Here is a 14990-nt window from a genome sequence, read left to right on the forward strand (position 1 = left end):
GTAAGGGGTGACCTGGTTTTAAAAAACTGTGTGTAGGATAAACAGGATGATTTATTTCACAAAACAGACATTAAGCAGTTTCTGCTCTGCTCCCATAAAGGAGATTAATGGTGAAATTTGAGGACTAAATATGAAAGGTGACTGAGTATAGGATTTTTTGTTTGTTTGTTTGATTGATTGATTGATTTTCTTCTTTGATTGTCAGGAGATGATTCTCATTTGAATTTACATATACACACTTTTATAATTTGGTCCTTATCAACAAATAATGCAGAAATTCAATAAAGAAACCAAAGTGTCCTACTTTGGTCGTTTTTTTTCTGTAATGTTTCTTTTTTTCGCTGTAATGTTTCTGTATGTAACTTAAGCAAAACACACAAATTAAAAAAATTTAGGTAAAACTTCTGTATTTATTCTTACAGTAAATAGTTATTAATGATGGTTGCAGTGAGAATTACATTTATAGAAGAAAAGTCAAATTATTGTCATTAAATATTTAGTGTTTTCCAGCATAAAATAATCCACTGAAATGTGTGCTTTTTATATTGCAATGACAAGCTAGTTCTATTGCCCAGAATACCACATTTTTATAAGTTCCATTTCTTTGACTTTGGGCACAAGGATATGTTTGGTTTTACAACATTCTGCTTAATATAGCCACAGGAAGTGTTGGATCTCTGGTCTCACTTTTGTGTCTCACAGGTTTATGCTACACTTGCCTCATTGATGAGAAAAATAAAACAAATGAAATGTGGGGCCCATCACAGTTGGAGCTTGAGTCCTCACTTTCAGTTAAGAACTCATAATTAGGTTGTATCCTCTCAAGCACATAAAGGTATGGGTTCTGCCACAGACAAGCCTGTTCTAAAGCAATTTCATTTCTAATTATGGATTCTGATAGAAAATGGTTGTACCTAGTCTATGGTAGAATGAGTTCCTCTGGGAAATAAAAGAACCAAGATATTAAAGTCATATTTTATTAAATTAGAAGTTAGGGTTCACTCCTATTTGAAAACATGTTTATAAAAATGAAAAAAGTATCTTCAGAAAGACAAAAATAGACTTTCTAGGATCCTAGATAATAGAGAAACATAGTATGTAATGATAGTTATGTGCTTGTGGATAGTGCAGAGGTATACATTACATTGATGAAGAAAAGACAGAACTATAGACTATAATTGAGGTACAGAAAGCTATATTCAAAGATGCCTGTCAATATGAGCAACATCATACATCCCTTCCTAAACAAAGTCACTCAATTTTCAAACAACAAAAATATCTTTATGCCAGTTGAAAGTTGCTTTTTATTAGATGCGAGTGAAATCCCACAGACACCACTATAGACAATAGAGACGATTTCCATTGCAGTTAGTTACTCTGTAGATCTAGAAGGCAAGATTCTCTTAATAAAATAATAGATGCCTGAGTCAGAGGACATGGAGAAACCACGCTGTTAGTGACCTGGAAGCTTTATTCCAACCAAGTAGCTTTTAGGTGCTGGAGGTCCTATGCAAAAAAATGGGATCAATAGTACCAGGTTGTGATCTCTGTAAATTATGATACCAATTAGCCTACCCAGACATACCCATTATTATAATAATGAAAGGAATGTTTGGGGGTAACCAACTGTTTTTTTATTGTCCTTAAGTCCTGCTTCACAAGATGGAACTCATGGCTCATACTATAAGCTGTGGCAATAACCCACGGGTAGATCAGGCATAAGCCCTATAGGAGAACCTTTTATGATTATTCTGCTAAATGGACACAGTACTAAAATGATCCCTAAATGCTTACATTTGTGATCTCATCAGAAGCTTCTCTTCGCTGTAGATGATGATTAATACTGAGAGTTATGACTTGTCAAGTTGCATAGAATGAGTAACTATTGACTCCTCAGCCCTAAGTGGCATATCCGTATAATATTCCTTTTCTACAAGGATCAGAAATCATCAAGGGAGAAAATCTGCAAGAACCAAAGATGACTCCGGCAAAACAGCTTTACTAATAGCAGGGTCATTGCATGCATGGCTTCTCAAACCTTGTGACTGTACACAGATAATCACTACTAGTTAATTAAAACAATGTACAGATTTTATCCTCACACACAAGTCTACCAACCTGAGACATAAAGATTTAGTAAACTCTGGAATGTTGTATGTTACAATATGGGCACACACAGTTCTCAAAAGTTTGAAATAATTGTAGAGCCCAGGATAAAAGCCTTAAGAGTCCCATGTCTAATAGTGCTAAAAGAAATGTCAAATTGCAGAAAAATTTAAATATATGTTAGTATAGTGATTAGGAACGAAAATATTGAAGAAAATAGTCACAATTTTTTAATTTAAATGTTACAAACAGAAATCATTTGTAGCCAAGTATTGAACAAAACAGCAGCCAACACATCACTTTGTAGCTTCTGTAACAACATTGGCTTCTGTTTCAAACTAACCTTTATATTGTCATTGAGTTGCCACAGTTTCTTTGCTGTGGCTAATTCTCTTCCACTACATTACAGCAAATACTACACACACTTTACTACTAAATTTTTCAAAATGCCTTTCCCCAGTTGAGATTCAGAGACTGTAAGCTTTCTATAAGAAAAGGTACTTTTAAACTTTAGTAAGAAACATGATTATGTTCAGTGTTATTTTAGTTCTTAGAGAAATTAATAAAAATTACACTGTGCAGATACCTTAGTGGTCACTGTGCTCATTGCATAAGCCTGAAGAGCTGACTTTCGAGCGCCAGAATAAATAGAAGAGTCAGACTTAGCAATGAGATTTTGAAACCCATGTCATAGGCAGGGTAGAAAGGGATTGATCTCTGAGTCCTTCCGGCCAGCCTGGTTAGCTAACGTGATGACCATCAGGTTCCGTGAGCTATTCTGATGCAAAACAAAACAAAACAAAAACAACAACAACAAAAAGAAACCAAGGTGACATGATTAAGAAGTACACCTGACATCTACCCCTGACCTTCCACAGATATGCATGCCTGTACAAACACAATCCACTCCATACACACACAAACCAATTTGATAAAAATAAAAACACTTGAAAAATCTTGCCTAAAATATAAGGTAACACTATTTTAAAAAAATGCACCATGCATTCTGTCTTTAAAACTTCTACTGGAAGAATTAGCTGCTTCTTATATTCCAAATTGACTGCAACATTCATTACTTATTACTGTCTTCCTTTCTCTTGTTGAGACTGTGAAAGGAGAAAAACCACTCAATAGAGTCATAATGATTATTTGTCTTTTATATACTTATTTATTTATTTGTTTACACTCCAGATTTTATTCCACTCCTCCCACCCTCTGACTCTTCCATATCCCTTACCTCTTCCACACCTCTGGTGTCAAGAAGGATGTCTCCATCTCTCACCCACACCATCCAACTAGACCTCTAAACTCCATGGAGTCTCCAGTCTCATGAAGGTTAGGTGCATCATTTCTGATTGAACACAGACCCAGCAGTACTATGTTGTATATATGTTGGGGGCCTCATATCAGCTAGTGTATGCTGCCTGGTTGGTGGTCTAGTGTTTGAGAGATCTTGGGGTCCAGGTTAATTGAGACTGCTTGTCTTCCTTGTCTTGCCCCTCCTCCTCAGCTTCTTCCAGCCATTCCCAATTTTAACCACTGGGCTCAGCAGCTTCTGTCCATTGGTTGCTTCTTGGGTCTTCTGGAGTGAGGTCATGATGGGTCCCATTTTGCGAACACTCCATAGCCTCAGTAGTAGTGTCAGGTCTTGGGAATTCCTGTTGAGCCAGATCCCACTTTGGGCCTGTTACTGGACCTTCTTTTCCTCATACTCCTCTCCCTTTCCATCCCTGCAGTTCTTTCAGATAGGAACAATCATGGGTCAGAGTTTTGAGAGTGGGATGGTATGCTCCTCCCTCACTTGGTGTCCTGTCCTCTGGCTGGAGGTGGGCCCTATAAGGTCCCTCTCCCTACTGTTTGTCAGGTATGCAGTATTCTATTGTTTCTTATGAGAAAAAGGCAAGTTTCTTGTCAGTTCCAAATAGCATGATCAACAGATCTATTTAGTTATTTGTAACTCATTCTAAAATCCCCTGTTCATTTTCTCATAGTCCAAATCTTGTTGTACTATGAGAAGTAGTTAGTCTTTTTTGGTAAAAAATAAACTGCCACTCTTTTTGCAAATACAAAACCATATTTTTAGAATTTTATAAACTTAACAAATATGAAAGATGATTTAAAACCTTAACATAACTAAAAATTTTAGACTATGGCCTTAGTTACTAACAAAAATCTATCTTATCTAGTTCTCTAATAATGACCCTAGAATGTTACAATATATAAAGGATACAGAGTGATTTATTTCCTTATGTATAGTATCCCAAGAACCAGAAAATCTCTGTAAGATCTCTGTAAACCTAGTTTATTCACATGCAAGCACATGTATAAAGACATGTACTAGAGTTTGCATTTTATTTAATCCAATTTAAAAATATGAACACTAAAACCCCAAACAGTTCCTTTCTAACTTAAGTTACAAGTCATTAGTAATGGCCTATCAAATTGCAATTGATACTCAAAGTTTTATTACTGAAAAGTTAATTCACAGTAAATAAAACTCCAACTCTTTCCTGTTCTGTCGGTTACTTCTCAAATATTGTTAACATAAACAGCGTGCTGCATAAAGCACAGCATTGGTGCTCAACATACAGTCATTAGAAGACTATCTTAGAGTGGTGATCTTTATGACAGTTAAGGCATGTTGGACTTTAAGAGTAAGTGTGGCCAGTCTGTATTACATCAAACTGGAAAGATTCTAAACAGTAAAAATAAAGAAAACATCTCTATGAAGAGACAGCCTACATAAGAAGACATGATGCCTGCATCTTACACATTTACAAAGGTCAATAACAATATTAAATAATTCATCAAATCATAAGTAAGGGACTTAAGTTGACATTTCTCAAAAGAGGACATATAAGTAGACCAGAGTTATATAGAAATATGTACATCACTGACCATCAATGAAGTATAAACTACAACCAGAAAGTAGCAGCTCATTAAATGATGTCAGAAAACAGAGAAAAATAACACTGAGGATATGGTGGAAATTAAAACTTTAACCATTTGCTATGAATAAAAATCATACAGCTATTACAGAAAATGATGAACATTTCTGAAAAATTAAAAATTAGGAGATGAGAGAGATGCCTAAGCAGTAAAGAGCTGTTATTTTTCCAGGGAACCACAAGTAGATTTTCCATAACCATGTTAGGAGCTTCACAGTATCCTGCAGGTGGCACCTGTGGATCCAATGCCCTCTTCAGCCTCCACAGGCACCTGCACACAAGAATCCATATACACAAGTTTTTAAAAGATTTAAATTAAAATTTTTTTAGTATGTCCTTCAACACTTAACTATTGAATATATATTCAAATGAAAATAAATCTGTCATACAGACGTCTGCACATCCATGCTCTTTGAGCAACGTTCACAATAGCTAACAAACTGAAACAATTAACTAAAAGCAAAACAAAGGCTTGCAGAGAAATTTTTATCCAGCAGCATGGCTTCTCTGGCCAGAGATGACATTCAAAGACCTTCTAGGTCTATGTTATCTAGCTGGAATACAAACACATTCTTAACATAAACCTTTAATTCATAACAATGGAAGTAAGCATCAGACATGACAATGACTTTGGGCTAGGACAAGGAAGTAGGCTCAGATATTTTGGTCATCCTTATAAGCCCTTAGAAAGAGTGATCATGGGTGTGTTCTTGAATCTTTGCTTATTGCCTTGTTTGTTCTTTGATTATTTATGTTTATTGATTTTCTTGTTCCTTGACTATTTACCTCTATTGTATTGCTAGTTCCTCAACCTTAATTAATCCTCAAGTATTAATTGACCTTAATACTTGCATGTAATTAAAATGGTATAAAATTAAAAAGGAGGAGGACGGGTGGGATAGGGGGTCCTAGGGAGGGGAAATTGGGAAAGGGGATGGCATCTGAAATGTAAGTAAATAAAATAACCAATAATAAAAATGAAGAACTCCATTTCCGACCCCTTAAGAGCAAGGTTAAGACTTGAGGGCATAGAAACGTCTTTTGTAAAAGACATCACTGTACTTATTGCAGCTGTGAACATCAGAGTAAGCCCTTTCCTGCTTTCATTTGCAATATTTACATACTTCCTTTCAAAAATGATTGAAAAAAGTTGGGGGTTCAGGAATTATGACTCAAACCAAAACCAAATAAAAAAGCCCACCTATTTCAGTTAAACAAGAATAGTTTATTGAATACACACTTTAATACTGGGTGTTCAGGACCACATAAAGGATTCAGAAGCCTAATTGTGGTACTAGTCTGCTCTCAGTAGACTTTTTATAAAAAAAAAAAAAAAAAATCAACTTGAAAAGTTTAAAGGGCAAGGAGGGAGGCAGTTGGCTTACTAGTCAAAATATTTTTTTTATCTTATTAGATATTTTATGTATTTACATATCAAATGTTATCCCCTTTCTAGGTTTCCTTTCTGAAATCCCTCTAACCCATTCCCCTACCCCTGCTTCTATGAAGGTGCAACCCCGTCCACCCACCCACCCACTAGTCAAAGTATTATCAGGTAATCTTTACGCTGATTGGTCCTGAGTAAGGTAAGGAAGGTGGTGTACGGGTGGTGAACAGGAGAATTTTAGAACATTAAGATAACAGAGCATGAGTATTATAATCATAACTTTTGGATTTATTGGCTGCATTCTTCAGTGTCAGCCATGAAAACCATAGTGAGCTCATACATAGGTGCAGAAAGGGCTTCCCACTCATCAGCTCTGACTCAAACCATCTTAGACATAGAAGTTCATATTGACCTTTGATTTGATGAGCCCTACATAAAGCTTTGTCGGTATTTTTAAGATTAGCAAACCTCATACAGAACATACAGAACAAAACATAGTATTTGGTTAGTATGTCATTGAGCTGAGTCACTTCTCTGTGTCAGTCACTGGCAGGCATATTACAGCAATAATATGAAGTAGCTGTCAGTCATGGAACAAAATGACTAAAGCTACTTTGGGGGTGAATGTCAGACAATAACAAAAATAACTGTACAACAACTACAAAAATAGCTATGATAGTACAAAGTCTTGAGAGACAAAGGACAGAGGAAGTAAGAAAACAGAAAGTCCTTAATTGTGAACCTATTGTACCTAATTAAATAGAAGATCAATATAGACAGCCCCTTGAAGATCTAATTTTACTTTAATAAACAGATAAGAGGAATAAAATCTCCCAAAAATAAACTGAATAAGGTTTTATTAAGTTTAAATTTTTTGAGTGCCAACAAGGCAAAATCAACAGCTGCTAAAAGACTCTGAATTATAGAGAAAAAATAAAATTAGATCAACCTATATCCATTAAAGATACTTTAACATCAAAATGGAAGTCAGGGAATGCATTACATTGGAGAAGAGGTTTTGTCTATATTTCCAAAAGTGATAAAGGACTATAGGTTCCATCAAAATTGATGAAGATTAGATCTGAATAAGAGAAGCTTCCACATGAAAGGCATAACTCAAGGAGGGAAGGGATGCCAAAAGACAGACATGAGACAGAAATGCATAAAATGTAGAAAGCTAAACCCCTGCATAGAAGCAACTCAATAGGACTGGCGAAAAAATGATAGACCATTAACCAGGCTGGCAACCTGAAAAACCTTGCTGCTTAAATGAATATTTGCCAAAGCACAGATGATCAGTATTACAGGTATGAAGGACCATCATATCAATGGGTCTTCATCAGGACACTCAAACTGTAATGTTTGTGAGATTCATATTTGTATCAGTTGTAAAAATAAAACTGTATACAATGTTTAGCTCAAACACAAAGAGAGATGATATAGAAAAGTTTTAATCCAACAACATGGCTACATTCGCAAACGATCAGATCTAAAGACATTCTAGGTCTCCGATAAAGCTGGAATGAAGACATATTCTGGATTATAGTATGATTTTCAATATAAGGGCACAACCTTATATTGAATTATGGGTAAGCCAAGAGTTCTGCTAATATAACAGGTAGATATATGGACACAGACAGTATAATAGCTAGGATAAAATTGTGAAGACAGATTGATGATGGTGATGGTGATGATGATGAGGAAGATAGTAGATAGATAGATAGATAGATAGATAGATAGATAGATAGATAGATAGATAGATGTGATATGATATATAGTTAGAGATGGTAGATAGTTAGATTGGCCAGAAATAACCAAAACAATAGTCCCTTTGATAATAGAAATATCATCTCTAATATTTCCTTTAAACAGATTTGTCTCAGCAACTGTGCTATCCACATTCACTTAAGTGTTTGTTTGACCAATTCAGTCTCCCCTTGATATAGTCGCTATGTTAAACATTAAACATCTACCAGAGAGAAATTAAATTAGTATCCATTTAATATCAATTAAGATATATAAATCTTGGTGTGAAATAGAATTTCCTGCAGTTAAATATTATAGAGCCAATAAAACCAATGATCAGTTAGATATTCAGTAGAATAGTCTAAACATAATCCTACAAAAAGCTATTTTATAACTAACTTGCATATATGTAAAATTCTTTTTTACATTTTATTAAACACAGATTCTTTCCTCATACAATATAATCTGAATACACTTTCTCCTCCTTCTACTCTTTCCACATCCTCTCTATCTTCCCTCCCCATTGATCCACACTCTTTCTATTTGTAACTAGAAAAGATATAGCTTCTACAACACCCAAACTTAACAAAAAAACAATATAATATAAAACAAACAAACAAATTATACTGAAATTGGAGAGGACAAAACACAGAAAAATAAAAGAACCCCAAGGTAAGATACAAAAACCGGGGAACCACTTGTTCATATAATCAGGAGTCCCATAAAAGTACTAAGCTCAAAGCTGTAGTACATACTCAGAGGATCTGGTGCAGACCTGTGTAGGGCCAATGCTTGCTGCTTCAGTCTCTGTCCATTCATATGATTTTTTTCAGTTATTTTAAAGGATGTTGTTCTTCTTGGTGTCCTCAACCTTCTCAGTCTCCACCCCTCTTCTGCTTCCTCTTCTGCAGGGTTCCCTGAGGTCTGAATGGAGAGAGAGATAAGATGGATGTAGCCCACTTAGAGCTCTGCATCCCAAGTTCTCTTTGGTAGTGGGAACTCTGGTTTTTCCCTGGCCATGTAAAGCAGTGCACATTCTAAACACATCTTCCAGTCAGTCTTAAAGAAAATTAGCTAAGTCTGTAGTTCTCAGAGACTTATCCACTAAGAACAAATGAGCACAAAAAGACATGATATATAATAACTTACGTCATTTGCCATTAGAAGGTTATCTTCAGAATCAGAAAAAAACTGATTAAATCTAATCATAAAAATTAATAAGCAGAGTAAAATTCACAAGCAACTTGGGGATACTTGTTATAGAATACCCTTAAATGTAGGGTCATCTTATATCAGATGCGCATGTAGCTCCAATTACAAGCTGGTAGTGACAAGTTCAGATGGCATTACTCTTTGAATAAAGAGAAAGCCGGAAGGATGGAGATATGAAGACAGTGCACAGGATGAGCAGTTACAGAAGGCACAGCATAAGACACACAATTTCTTTTTTCATCTACTATTAATTGTATTTCATTACAACCACAAGCATAATTAATAGCCACAAATACTTTGAAATGTAATACTACTGCAATATAGAACCTAACACATTTTAGTTTGATGACAGTTATAAAACTTATCAGCAAAGTGACAATGCCACTTCTATTTAAAAATTTCTTCCATTACTAGCTATTAATGAGAACCAATTAGTACAAGTAATTTTCTCGATAAACAGGTCTCTAAATTTTCACTTCACCAGATGTAAAAATATCCTTGGTTTACCTTCATTGCTGATTCAAACACGCACATTTTAACTGATTTATTCAAATAAATCAGTTAAAACATGATTCTAAGCTTTGTAAGCGTCGATGTTTTTCAAACTCATAACTATATTGTTGTCTGAGTGGGGAATGGAGAAAGAGTAAAGGCATTAAGTATACTAGTTTAACAAAATACGCAGTCTGAATTACTCCCTGTGTTTTAATTTCTCCGAAAGGTAGGATATACTATGAGTAAAGAGATGGACCAATTTTAAGAATTCTAATATTGGTGGACAAATTTTTCTAGAGTTTTCCAGCTTTAGTCAATATTGTATATATTATGAATCAGGGGTGGGAGATGCAAACTCTTTGACTCCAACTTTCGTATGTTATCATCCAGTATTCAGCTTGATACCGTGTCAACCTGGTTACCTGTGTCTTGATTTTCTGGTAGGCTAGAACAAATCTGTGTTCCATCCTTGCAATTTTGGGGTTAGCTAAGGCTGGGATAGTATCTAACTCTTTTTCCTGGGCTTTCAATTTATTGTCTTTTAGTTAGATTTATTTAATAGATTTTTTAAAAGATTATTTTTAAAGAGGCATAGTGGTCACAGATAACAGTAAAATATTGTAAGCGCTCATGCATTTTAAGTTATTTTGAGAATACAATACTTTTCTATGAGATAATCTAGGACAATTTTAGAGTAGTAAATTCTATACTATTTTTATTAATCTGTAAATGGTCATTGAGTACTAAATGACTACAAGCTGACTCATTCGTCCCTCTAAGTTGGCTTCGCATGTACACAGAAATTTGAAATGTGTTTTATTTTGCAGAAAGGATCTCAGATTTTAAATGTATATGTCTACTTGTCATGTACCCAATTATGTCTTTCCTGTTAGAAAAAAAATAACATGTTTTATTTCTTGGTAAGCACCAAAGAGAGAAGAGAAGAAAAGAAGGGAACATATAATAGAGCACTGCAGTTTAAAATCAGCTCCATTTGTTAGTGAAATAAGTCCTGTGCTGTGTGGGATCTAAGATGACAAAGAAGAAAATTCAGCTGCTTGTAATGATGAGCAGCTCATTGTAATGGGATGATTCAATAGGAAAGTAATAGCAGAGGAGAGAACCCTGGGTCTGGGAACAGCCTTCCACTGAGGAATTGAGGCAACACAAATAAACAGCAATCACTACCATGGCACTTCTCTCATTTGGTGCTAGAGGCATAGGGTGGCTTGATAATGTTAAAGGAAGTCATAAAACCTACTGAAGCAGCTAAATTATCTGTTAAAGGACTGGACACTCTCTAAAGCAGCAGTGCTATAAGAAGGAAATGCAATTCCAATTTCCTTGAAGCAGTTGGAAATAAACATTATCCTACAGTTTGTCTATGTTGTCAATGTCATGATTTTCAGTAAACTCTTCCTGAGATCCTGAGGCTAAAATCTGGCACTCCTGTACTCTTGGTTTTTCACATAAATTTATTTTGAAAAATGATGGGGTCTGTTCCATTTACGATATTAAGGCAGATTCTGTGCAGTGGGTCATATTAAATTTAAAGTTAGTGCTTTGATAATATGGTGACCCTGTCTAGTTGTCTGAAAGTTGTAATTATGTTATTATGTAAGTGTACCTGTGCTACAAGTAATTTTTGTATTTATTAAAGAACAGGTAAGGTCCCTGATAAGTTGAATCCTGGCATATGAACTCTAAAGCACAGAGTTGAAGAGTGATCACATGGTAAATCCTTGGTGATAAGACAAAGAGAAAGATTTTTTTAAAAGACAGTGTGGCTAGCAGGAAATGCATCATTTTCTAAATATATGATTTATTTTAGAAATAAAGTTTTAATTTTGAACCAGTTTATATTTTCCTCAACCAATTAAGAGGAGGTAAAATTACATTTATTCAGTTATCTCTGTACCATGCTATGAGTTCACAATACTTTAACTAGTATTTTTAGAATCTAATGAAACATTTTAGGAACAAGTTAAATATCAGGTACTCTACCATGTCATCTTTCCTTTGAAAATGTTTCATTATTACCTAATTGGCAATACCCTAATGTTACTCAGCATTTTGAAGTTTAAATTACTTACAGCACCCTGTTGACAAACCTTTTCCACATTTGTATTTCTGCTGCTTTATCTAAATTTAGCATGTCACTCTTCACATCATTCCTCTTTTTTTTCTTTATTTTATTTTTGTTCCCCCCACCCCCAAGATATGTCTCAATGGTTCAGAGCACTTTCTACTCTTGCAGAGAACCAGGGTTCTGTTCCCACTACCTACAAGTCGGCCAAGAACGATTTGTAAATCCATGTCTAGGAATGCAGGTGGTCTAATCAGGTCTATGCAGACACCAGAAATGCAGTATTGTACATATACAAACCTACTGGCAAACACTCATACATATACCATAAATAAATCTTTAAAAAATTCAAAACCCACAGATATCATCTCTTGATGAGACTTAAAGTATCTCTGGTCTTCCTGGTCACTGTGGCTTATTCTTAGGAGACTTCTCCCACACTGAAAGGGAAGCCTGCTTAGTAACACTGCCCACATGTGTCCAAATATTGATGCCCACAGGAGCATCTGCTTTCAAATTGTTTGGAATCATTTTCTTAAATACCGTATTTACTCACATCCCAAGTGTTACAAATCTCTCCATTTTTAAATATTTAAGATTGTTACCATAATGGAAATAGAAATTAAAACTACTTTTAGATTTTCTCATACTCAAGTCTGAATTACAAACATCAATAAAACAAATGACAGCACATGATGATGCAGATGAGATGTGGGGAAAGAAGAAATGCTTATCTATTGCTGGTCAGAGTGCAAACTTGTACAGCCACTATGGAACTCAGTATGGAGATTCCTCAAAAAGGTGAAACTTGATCTACCCCAACTAGTTTCATTAACAGTATAAATTCCAGGGCCCCCACATATCTAAAGACATCTCACTTAACTATTCAGTAAGTCATATACGTAATTGACTTTAAAGACCTGATAGGCAAACTGCTCCCAAAATTTATTTGACAGCTTCTACAATTCTTTGGCATGAATTAGAAAGTCTTCATAGTGTGTGTGTGTGTGTGTGTGTGTGTGTGTGTGTGTGTTATCACAAGAAAAGGATAATCCTCTTTTTAACATCAGACCTCTCACAGCTACAGTGAAACACTGCACAGAAGAGCACACCTCACCTTACTCAGAGATTGTCTTCACTTGGTTTACCCACATTCTCTGAACCCTTTCCATATTCCTTATCTCTAATCTCCTATCTCTGCATTGGCCACTAAACCCAGGAAACATCCCTTCAGTGTCCAGTGATCTGCATTTCCTTTCTCAGGTCCCAAAAATGACAGTGGTGTGGCTACTTGACTGGGAGGCACAAGATGACACCGAGAAAGAAACATATTCATATGTGCTGGGAAATATGAGGAAGAGAACTCAGATAAAGGGTAAAAAAGACTGTTGCTCAAGCTTTGCCGACAGTCCTCTATTTAGTAGCTAGCTAAACACATATAAACAGCAGAGGAGAAATTAAAATTGCCTATTCATGGACTGAACACAGAGTTCTGTATCTCTGTCTACTGTTACTCTTCTTTCTAGTTCTCCATGTTGCCTGTGACATGCTGGTTGGTGACTCACAACCCAGGCTTTGGGTGTGGCATCTTCATATGTAATAAACAGGTTGTCTTTTTCATTTCTCCAAAGGCACTAACAGTTAACAAATCATCACTTTTATTCTATTTAATTGAGACCCAAGATATGAGAGCTTCATCTAAGGAATAGAGACAAGAACACTACCTCTTTCAGAAGGTGATTTTAGGGATTAAGATGACAGGTGTTTCTAAACGACTCAGAACATTGCTTAAGTACTAATACACATTATAGTGTTCTCAAATCTCAGTGCTCAAGTCTTTTATAATTCCCATGATACAAAATTATTTCCACAGTTGGTAAAACTAGCTCAAAATGAATTTTCAATTCTTGCTTACAAAATATTCAAGCTCATGTACATAGATAATCTGTGCCAATTTTTCTGCTATTCCATTTTACATAAACACATAAAACGTGTTGCTGAAAATTATAAGAAATATTTAATTATTTCCATAAATTCTATCATCTGAATCAATGATATTCTGATCAGTAAGACAATGTTTCAAAATAAAAAAATGGGTAAATTTATAAGAAATGCAGGAGTATGCTATAAAAGATTATAATATATAATAATAAAAATGTAAATATTTATTCATCTAGTGGCTCAGCAAGAGATGAGTGTTTAGTAATGGCCAATATATAATTTGTATACAAGACTTTACCAATGAATCTTTAATGCAATGCACCAATAAAAGGTGTTTATATTGTTAATTTATCACAGTTTATTTTTATGTCTAATATTTTAGAACTAGCTTGATCCTTCAAGATGGGCATTGTTCTCCCAAATTTATTAAAACACATTTTTCTGTATCTGATTCTTCTTTCCTGGAACTATATGGTTGAAAGATACTTTGGAGACAGACAAGGGAGGTGTTAAAAGTGAGACTTATGTTCCTGAAAGGAATAAACTAGGTAATTTCTTACATGTCTTAAAACTCATGCTTTCTTATCTCTCAAATGGTCTGAATTGAAATAGTCCTGAGGAATAGAAGCATAATTAAATAGTACATATGATTAGTTATTGCTCCATTGCACACACTGAAAAATTTATGAGTTATTTCATTAGATAATTTAGTTCTTGCAATAAAACTAAAAAGATCAGCTTAGCATAACTGTTCCCAATAAATAAGGAAGCCTATCTTTGCAAAGAAAGAGTACAGCGTGTAGTATAATTTTGAATAAACAAAGAATGCAAAATGCTAATGCCCATTAGACATGAAAATGTTATGTATATTAGAGCTCATTTAGAATTGTATTACTTTTGTATCCAAGGAAAATAAATTAAGAACGAAACAAATAGACAATGAAGAAACTAAGACAATTCTATTGTCTTAGGTGAAGGTGAAGACAGGTACATGCTGGCCCCGTTTCATTTCTGCACTGGGGTATACAAGCACCACCATGCACCTGCCGGACTGGAAAGAATAAAGCTT

At 34.9% G+C, this 14990-nt stretch overlaps 1 long non-coding RNA gene across 2 annotated transcripts in view; it reads right to left on the reverse strand.

Moving 5' to 3' along the window:
- Positions 1-390: 390 nt before the first annotated feature.
- LOC143438466 (uncharacterized) overlaps positions 391-14990 on the reverse strand; it is a 38805-nt gene continuing 24205 nt past the window's right edge. The window contains exons 2-3 of one of the 2 annotated variants that reach the window (XR_013107282.1): positions 8963-9111; positions 391-5325 (exon numbers count right to left, since the gene is read on the reverse strand). This is a non-coding gene — a long non-coding RNA (uncharacterized LOC143438466). Of the gene's footprint in view, positions 5326-8942; positions 9112-14990 lie in introns of both variants that reach the window. The other variant, XR_013107281.1, reaches the window with a different exon arrangement.

Source organism: Arvicanthis niloticus, chromosome 25 (genome assembly GCF_011762505.2).
Source record: "Arvicanthis niloticus isolate mArvNil1 chromosome 25, mArvNil1.pat.X, whole genome shotgun sequence".
Lineage (NCBI taxonomy): Eukaryota > Metazoa > Chordata > Mammalia > Rodentia > Muridae > Arvicanthis > Arvicanthis niloticus.